This window comes from Prunus avium, chromosome 6, assembly GCF_965620075.1.
Source record: "Prunus avium chromosome 6, drPruAviu1.hap1.1, whole genome shotgun sequence".
NCBI lineage: Eukaryota > Viridiplantae > Streptophyta > Magnoliopsida > Rosales > Rosaceae > Prunus > Prunus avium.
In genome coordinates, this window is record NC_142289.1 from 21,120,032 (window position 1) to 21,130,026 (window position 9,995).

Sequence of the window (9,995 nt, forward strand, 5' to 3'; positions counted from 1 at the left end):
TTCAATGGCAGTTCGTTCCTAATTGCAATGGTTGGTGTATTCCATACTTCTAGCGATTGGATTTCACTCAAAACTCACCAAATGACTCCTCCCACCATATTATGATGTTGCCCAAGTTTGGGGCTCGATCCGAAATCAATAGGTGTGAGAAATTGGACAATTCAAGTTCAACGGCAGTTCGTTCCTAATTGGAGTGGTTGGTGTATTCCATACTTCTAGCAATTGGATTTCTCTCAAAACTCACAAAAGGACTCCTCCCACCATATTATGATGTTGACCAAGTTCTGGGCTCGATCCGAAATCAATAGGTGTGAGAAATTGGACAATTCAAGTTCAACGGCAGTTCGTTCCTAATTGGAGTGGTTGGTGTATTCCATACTTCTAGCGATTGGATTTCACTCAAAACTCACCAAATGACTCCTCCCACCATATTATGATGTTGCCCAAGTTTGGGGCTCGATCCGAAATCAATAGGTGTGAGAAATTGGACAATTCAAGTTCAACGGCAGTTCGTTCCTAATTGGAGTGGTTGGTGTATTCCATACTTCTATCAATTGGATTTCTCTCAAAACTCACAAAAGGACTCCTCCCACCATATTATGATGTTGCCCAAGTTTTGGGCTCGATTCGAAATTAATAGGTGTGAGAAATTGGACAATTCAAGTTCAACGGCAGTTCGTTCCTAATTGCAATGGTTGGTGTATTCCATACTTCTAGCGATTGGATTTCACTCAAAACTCACCAAATGACTCCTCCCACCATATTATGATGTTGACCAAGTTCTGGGCTCGATCCGAAATCAATAGGTGTGAGAAATTGGACAATTCAAGTTCAACGGCAGTTCGTTCCTAATTGGAGTGGTTGGTGTATTCCATACTTCTAGCGATTGGATTTCACTCAAAACTCACCAAATGACTCCCCCCACCATATTATGATGTTGCCCAAGTTTGGGGCTCGATCCGAAATCAATAGGTGTGAGAAATTGGACAATTCAAGTTCAACGGCAGTTCGTTCCTAATTGGAGTGGTTGTTGTATTCCATACTTCTAGCAATTGGATTTCTCTCAAAACTCACAAAAGGACTCCTCCCACCATATTATGATGTTGCCCAAGTTTTGGCCTCGATTCGAAATCAATATGTGTGAGAAATTGGACAATTCAAGTTCAACGGCAGTTCGTTCCTAATTGAAATGGTTGGTGTATTCCATACTTCTAGCGATTGGATTTCACTCAAAACTCACCAAATGACTCCTCCCACCATATTATGATGTTGACCAAGTTCTGGGCTCGATCCGAAATCAATAGGTGTGAGAAATTGGACAATTCAAGTTCAACGGCAGTTCGTTCCTAATTGGTGTGGTTGGTGTATTCCATACTTCTAGCGATTGGATTTCACTCAAAACTCACCAAATGACTCCTCCCACCATATTATGATGTTGCCCAAGTTTGGGGCTCGATCCGAAATCAATAGGTGTGAGAAATTGGACAATTCAAGTTCAACGGCAGTTCGTTCCTAATTGGAGTGGTTGGTGTATTCCATACTTCTAGCAATTGGATTTCTCTCAAAACTCACAAAAGGACTCCTCCCACCATATTATGATGTTGCCCAAGTTTTGGGCTCGATTCAAAATCAATAGGTGTGAGAAATTGGACAATTCAAGTTCAACGGCAGTTCGTTCTAAATTGCAATGGTTGGTGTATTCCGTACTTCTAGCGATTGGATTTCACTCAAAACTCACCAAATGACTCCTCCCACCATATTATGATGTTGCCCAAGTTTTGGGCTCGATTCGGAATCAATAGGTGTGAGAAATTGGACAATTCAAGTTCAACGGCAGTTCGTTCCTAATTGCAATGGTTGGTGTATTCCATACTTCTAGCGATTGGATTTCACTCAAAACTCACCAAATGACTCCTCCCACCATATTATGATGTTGCCCAAGTTTTGGGCTCGATCCGAAATCAATAGTTGTTCCAAATTGGACAATTCAACTTAAACGGTAGTTCGTTCCTAATTGGAGTGGTCGGTGTATTCCATACTTCTAGCGATTGGATTTCACTCAAAACTCACCAAATGACTCCTCCCACCAGATTATGATGTTGACCAAGTTTTGGGCTCGATCCGAAATCAATCGGTGTTCCAAATTGGACAATTCTAGTTCAACGGCAGTTCGTTCCAAATTGGAGTGGTTGGTGTATTCCATACTTCTAGCGATTGGATTTCACTCAAAACTCACCAAATGACTCCTCCCACCATATTATGATGTTGCCCAAGTTTTGGACTCGATCCGAAATCAATAGGTGTGAGAAATTGGTCAATTCAAGTTCAACAGCAGTTCGTTCCTAATTGGAGTGGTTTGTGGAGATTGGATTTCACTCAAAAGTCACCAAATGACTACTCCCACCATATTATGATGTTGCCCAAGTTTTGGGCTTGATCCGAAATCAATAGGTGTTCCAAATTGGACAATTCAAGTTCAACGGCAGTTCGTTCCTAATTGGAGTGGTTGGTGTATTCCATACTTCTAGCGACTGGATTTCACTCAAAACTCTCCAAATGACTCCTGCCACCGTATTATGATGTTGCCCAAGTTTTGGGCTCGATCCGAAATCAATAGGTGTGAGAAATTGGACAATTCAAGTTCAACGACAGTTCGTTCCTAATTGGAGTGGTTGGTGGCGATTGGATTTCTCTCAAAACTCACCAAATGACTCCTCCCACCATATTATGATGTTGCCCAAGTTTTGGGCTCGATCCGAAATCAATAGGTGTGAGAAATTGGACAATTCAAGTTCAACGGCAGTTCGTTCCTAATGGGAGTGGTTGGTGGCGATCGGATTTCACTCAAAACTCACCAAATGACTCCTCCCACCATATTATAATGTTGCCCAAGTTCTGGGCACGATCCGAAATCAATTGGTGTGAGAAATTGGACAATTCAAGTTCAACGGCAGTTCGTTCCTAATTGGAGTGGTTGGTGTATTCCATACTTCTAGCGATTGGATTTCACTCAAAACTCGCCAAATGACTCCAACCACCATATTATGATGTTGCCCAGGTTTTGGGCTCGATCCGAAATCAATAGGTGTGAGAAATTGGTCAATTCAAGTTCAACAGCAGTTCGTTCCTAATTGGAGTGGTTTGTGGAGATTGGATTTCACTCAAAAGTCACCAAATGACTACTCCCACCATATTATGATGTTGCCCAAGTTTTGGGCTTGATCCGAAATCAATAGGTGTTCCAAATTGGACAATTCAAGTTCAACGGCAGTTCGTTCCTAATTGGAGTGGTTGGTGTATTCCATACTTCTAGCGATTGGATTTCACTCAAAACTCTCCAAATGACTCCTGCCACCGTATTATGATGTTGCCCAAGTTTTGGGCTCGATCCGAAATCAATAGGTGTGAGAAATTGGACAATTCAAGTTCAACGACAGTTCGTTCCTAATTGGAGTGGTTGGTGGCGATTGGATTTCTCTCAAAACTCACCAAATGACTCCTCCCACCATATTATGATGTTGCCCAAGTTTTGGGCTCGATCCGAAATCAATAGGTGTGAGAAATTGGACAATTCAAGTTCAACGGCAGTTCGTTCCTAATGGGAGTGGTTGGTGGCGATCGGATTTCACTCAAAACTCACCAAATGACTCCTCCCACCATATTATAATGTTGCCCAAGTTCTGGGCACGATCCGAAATCAATTGGTGTGAGAAATTGGACAATTCAAGTTCAACGGCAGTTCGTTCCTAATTGGAGTGGTTGGTGTATTCCATACTTCTAGCGATTGGATTTCACTCAAGACTCACCAAATGACGCCTCCCACCGTATTATGATGTTGCCCAAGTTTTGGGCTCGATCCGAAATCAATAGGTGTTCCAAATAGGACAATTCAAGTTCAACGGCAGTTCGTTCCTAATTGGAGTGGTCGGTGTATTCCATACTTCTAGCGATTGGATTTCACTCAAAACTCACCAAATGACTCCAACCACCATATTATGATGTTGCCCAAGTTTTGGGCTCGATCCGAAATCAATAGGTGTGAGAAATTGGACGATTCAAGTTCAACGGCAGTTCATTCCTAATTGTTGTGGTTGGTGGATTCCGTACTTCTAGCGATTGGATTTCACTCAAAACTCACCAAATAACTCCTCCCACCATATTATGATGTTGTCCAAGTTTTGGGCTCGATCCGAAATCAATAGGTGTGAGAAATTGGACAATTCAAGTTCAACGGCAGTTCGTTCCAAATTGGCGTGGTTGGTGTATTCCATACTTCTAGCGATTGGATTTCACTCAAAACCCACCAAATGACTCCTCCCACCATATTATGATGTTGCCCAAGTTTTGGGCTCGATCCGAAATCAATAGGTGTGAGAAATTGGACAATTCAAGTTCAACGGCAGTTCGTTCCTAATGGGAGTGGTTGGTGGCGATCGGATTTCACTCAAAACTCACCAAATGACTCCTCCCACCATATTATAATGTTGCCCAAGTTCTGGGCACGATCCGAAATCAATTGGTGTGAGAAATTGGACAATTCAAGTTCAACGGCAGTTCGTTCCTAATTGGAGTGGTTGGTGTATTCCATACTTCTAGCGATTGGATTTCACTCAAGACTCACCAAATGACGCCTCCCACCGTATTATGATGTTGCCCAAGTTTTGGGCTCGATCCGAAATCAATAGGTGTTCCAAATAGGACAATTCAAGTTCAACGGCAGTTCGTTCCTAATTGGAGTGGTCGGTGTATTCCATACTTCTAGCGATTGGATTTCACTCAAAACTCACCAAATGACTCCAACCACCATATTATGATGTTGCCCAAGTTTTGGGCTCGATCCGAAATCAATAGGTGTGAGAAATTGGACGATTCAAGTTCAACGGCAGTTCATTCCTAATTGTTGTGGTTGGTGGATTCCGTACTTCTAGCGATTGGATTTCACTCAAAACTCACCAAATAACTCCTCCCACCATATTATGATGTTGTCCAAGTTTTGGGCTCGATCCGAAATCAATAGGTGTGAGAAATTGGACAATTCAAGTTCAACGGCAGTTCGTTCCAAATTGGCGTGGTTGGTGTATTCCATACTTCTAGCGATTGGATTTCACTCAAAACCCACCAAATGACTCCTCCCACCATATTATGATGTTGCCCAAGTTTTGGGCTCGATCCGAAATCAATAGGTGTGGGAAATTGGACAATTCAACTTCAACGGCAGTTCGTTCCTAATTGGAGTGGTTGGTGGCGATCGGATTTCACTCAAAACTCACCAAAAGACTCCTCCCACCATATTATAATGTTGCCCAAGTTCTGGGCACGATCCGAAATCAATTCGTGTGAGAAATTGGACAATTCAAGTTCAACGGCAGTTCGTTCCTAATTGGAGTGGTTGGTGTATTCCATACTTCTAGCAATTGGATTTCTCTCAAAACTCACAAAAGGACTCCTCCCACCATATTATGATGTTGCCCAAGTTTTGGGCTCGATTCGAAATCAATAGGTGTGCGAAATTGGACAATTCAAGTTCAACGGCAGTTCGTTCCTAATTGCAATGGTTGGTGTATTCCATACTTCTAGCGATTGGATTTCACTCAAAACTCACCAAATGACTCCTCCCACCATATTATGATGTTGACCAAGTTCTGGGCTCGATCCGAAATCAATAGGTGTGAGAAATTGGACAATTCAAGTTCAACGACAGTTCGTTCCTAATTGGAGTGGTTGGTGTATTCCATACTTCTAGCGATTGGATTTCACTCAATACTCACCAAATGACTCCTCCCACCATATTATGATGTTGACCAAGTTCTGGGCTCGATCCGAAATCAATAGGTGTGAGAAATTGGACAATTCAAGTTCAACGACAGTTCGTTCCTAATTGTTGTGGTTGGTGGATTCCGTACTTCTAGCGATTGGATTTCACTCAAAACTCACCAAATAACTCCTCCCACCATATTATGATGTTGTCCAAGTTTTGGGCTCGATCCGAAATCAATAGGTGTGAGAAATTGGACAATTCAAGTTCAACGGCAGTTCGTTCCAAATTGGCGTGGTTGGTGTATTCCATACTTCTAGCGATTGGATTTCACTCAAAACCCACCAAATGACTCCTCCCACCATATTATGATGTTGCCCAAGTTTTGGGCTCGATCCGAAATCAATAGGTGTGGGAAATTGGACAATTCAACTTCAACGGCAGTTCGTTCCTAATTGGAGTGGTTGGTGGCGATCGGATTTCACTCAAAACTCACCAAAAGACTCCTCCCACCATATTATAATGTTGCCCAAGTTCTGGGCACGATCCGAAATCAATTCGTGTGAGAAATTGGACAATTCAAGTTCAACGGCAGTTCGTTCCTAATTGGAGTGGTTGGTGTATTCCATACTTCTAGCAATTGGATTTCTCTCAAAACTCACAAAAGGACTCCTCCCACCATATTATGATGTTGCCCAAGTTTTGGGCTCGATTCGAAATCAATAGGTGTGCGAAATTGGACAATTCAAGTTCAACGGCAGTTCGTTCCTAATTGCAATGGTTGGTGTATTCCATACTTCTAGCGATTGGATTTCACTCAAAACTCACCAAATGACTCCTCCCACCATATTATGATGTTGACCAAGTTCTGGGCTCGATCCGAAATCAATAGGTGTGAGAAATTGGACAATTCAAGTTCAACGACAGTTCGTTCCTAATTGGAGTGGTTGGTGTATTCCATACTTCTAGCGATTGGATTTCACTCAATACTCACCAAATGACTCCTCCCACCATATTATGATGTTGACCAAGTTCTGGGCTCGATCCGAAATCAATAGGTGTGAGAAATTGGACAATTCAAGTTCAACGACAGTTCGTTCCTAATTGTTGTGGTTGGTGGATTCCGTACTTCTAGCGATTGGATTTCACTCAAAACTCACCAAATAACTCCTCCCACCATATTATGATGTTGTCCAAGTTTTGGGCTCGATCCGAAATCAATAGGTGTGAGAAATTGGACAATTCAAGTTCAACGGCAGTTCGTTCCAAATTGGCGTGGTTGGTGTATTCCATACTTCTAGCGATTGGATTTCACTCAAAACCCACCAAATGACTCCTCCCACCATATTATGATGTTGCCCAAGTTTGGGGCTCGATCCGAAATCAATAGGTGTGAGAAATTGGACAATTCAAGTTCAACGGCAGTTCGTTCCTAATTGCAATGGTTGGTGTATTCCATACTTCTAGCGATTGGATTTCACTCAAAACTCACCAAATGACTCCTCCCACCATATTATGATGTTGCCCAAGTTTTGGGCTCGATCCGAAATCAATAGTTGTTCCAAATTGGACAATTCAACTTAAACGGTAGTTCGTTCCTAATTGGAGTGGTCGGTGTATTCCATACTTCTAGCGATTGGATTTCACTCAAAACTCACCAAACGACTCCTCCCACCAGATTATGATGTTGACCAAGTTTTGGGCTCGATCCGAAATCAATCGGTGTTCCAAATTGGACAATTCAAGTTCAACGGCAGTTCGTTCCAAATTGGAGTGGTTGGTGTATTCCATACTTCTAGCGATTGGATTTCACTCAAAACTCACCAAATGACTCCTCCCACCATATTATGATGTTGCCCAAGTTTTGGACTCGATCCCAAATCAATAGGTGTTCCAAATTGGACAATTCAAGTTCAACGGCAGTTCGTTCCTAGTTGGAGTGGTTGGTGTATTCCATACTTCTAGCAGTTGGATTTCACTCAAAACTCACCAAATGACTCCTCCCACCATATTATGATGTTGCCCAAGTTTGGGGTTCGATCCGAAATCAATAGGTGTGAGAAATTGGACAATTCAAGTTGAACGGCAGTTCGTTCCTAATAGGAGTGGTTGTTGTATTCCACACTTCTAGCGATTGGATTTCACTCAAAACTCACCAAATGACTCCTCCCACCATATTATGTTGTTGCCCAAGTTTTGGGCTCGATCCGAAATCAATAGGTGTGAGAAATTGGACAATTCAAGTTCAACGGCAGTTCGTTCCTAATTGGAGTGGTTGGTGTATTCCATACTTCTAGCGATTGGATTTCACTCAAAACTCGCCAAATGACTCCAACCACCATATTATGATGTTGCCCAGGTTTTGGGCTCGATCCGAAATCAATAGGTGTGAGAAATTGGACAATTCAAGTTCAACAGCAGTTCGTTCCTAATTGGAGTGGTTTGTGGAGATTGGATTTCACTCAAAAGTCACCAAATGACTACTCCCACCATATTATGATGTTGCCCAAGTTTTGGGCTTGATCCGAAATCAATAGGTGTTCCAAATTGGACAATTCAAGTTCAACGGCAGTTCGTTCCTAATTGGAGTGGTTGGTGTATTCCATACTTCTAGCGATTGGATTTCACTCAAAACTCACCAAATGACTCCTCCCACCGTATTATGATGTTGCCCAAGTTTTGGGCTCGATCCGAAATCAATAGGTGTGAGAAATTGGACAATTCAAGTTCAACGACAGTTCGTTCCTAATTGGAGTGGTTGGTGGCGATTGGATTTCTCTCAAAACTCACCAAATGACTCCTCCCACCATATTATGATGTTGCCCAAGTTTTGGGCTCGATCCGAAATCAATAGGTGTGGGAAATTGGACAATTCAACTTCAACGGCAGTTCGTTCCTAATTGGAGGGGTTGGTGGCGATTGGATTTCACTCAAAACTCACCAAATGACTCCTCCCACCATATTATGATGTTGCCCAAGTTTTGGGCTCTATCCGAAATCAATAGGTGTGGGAAATTGGACAATTCAACTTCAACGGCAGTTCGTTCCTAATTGGAGTGGTTGGTGGCGATTGGATTTCACTCAAAACCCACCAAATGACTCCTCCCACCATATTATGACGTTGCCCAAGTTTTGGGCTCGATTCGAAATCAATAGGTGTGAGAAATTGGACAATTCAAGTTCAACGGCAGTTCGTTCCTAATTGCAGTGGTTGGTGTATTCCATACTTCTAGCGATTGGATTTCACTGAAAACTCACCAAATGACTCCTCCCACCATATTATGATGTTGCCCAAGTTTTGGGCTCGATCCGAAATCAATAGGTGTGAGAAATTTTACGATTCAAGCTCAACGGCAGTTCATTCCTAATTGTTGTGGTTGGTGGATTCCGTACTTCTAGCGATTGGATTTCACTCAAAACTCACCAAATGACTCCTCCCACCATATTATGATGTTGCCCAAGTTTTGGGATCGATCCGAAATCAATAGGTGGGAGAAATTAGACAATTCAAGTTCAACGGCAGTTCGTTCCTAAATGGAGTGGTTGGTGTATTCCATACTTCTAGCGATTGGATTTCACTCAAGACTCACCAAATGACGCCTCCCACCGTATTATGATGTTGCCCAAGTTTTGGGCTCGATCCGAAATCAATAGGTGTTCCAAATAGGACAATTCAAGTTCAACGGCAGTTCGTTCCTAATTGGAGTGGTCGGTGTATTCCATACTTCTAGCGATTGGATTTCCCTCAAAACTCACCAAATGACTCCAACCACCATATTATGATGTTGCCCAAGTTTTGGGCTCGATCCGAAATCAATAGGTGTGAGAAATTGGACGATTCAAGTTCAACGGCAGTTCATTCCTAATTGTTGTGGTTGGTGGATTCCGTACTTCTAGCGATTGGATTTCACTCAAAACTCACCAAATGACTCCTCCCACCATATTATGATGTTGTCCAAGTTTTGGGCTCGATCCGAAATCAATAGGTGTGAGAAATTGGACAATTCAAGTTCAACGGCAGTTCGTTCCAAATTGGCGTGGTTGGTGTATTCCATACTTCTAGCGATTGGATTTCACTCAAAACTCACCAAATGACTCCTCCCACCATATTATGATGTTGCCCAAGTTTTGGGCTCGATCCGAAATCAATAGGTGTGGGAAATTGGACAATTCAACTTCAACGGCAGTTCGTTCCTAATTGGAGTGGTTGGTGGCGATCGGATTTCACTCAAAACTCACC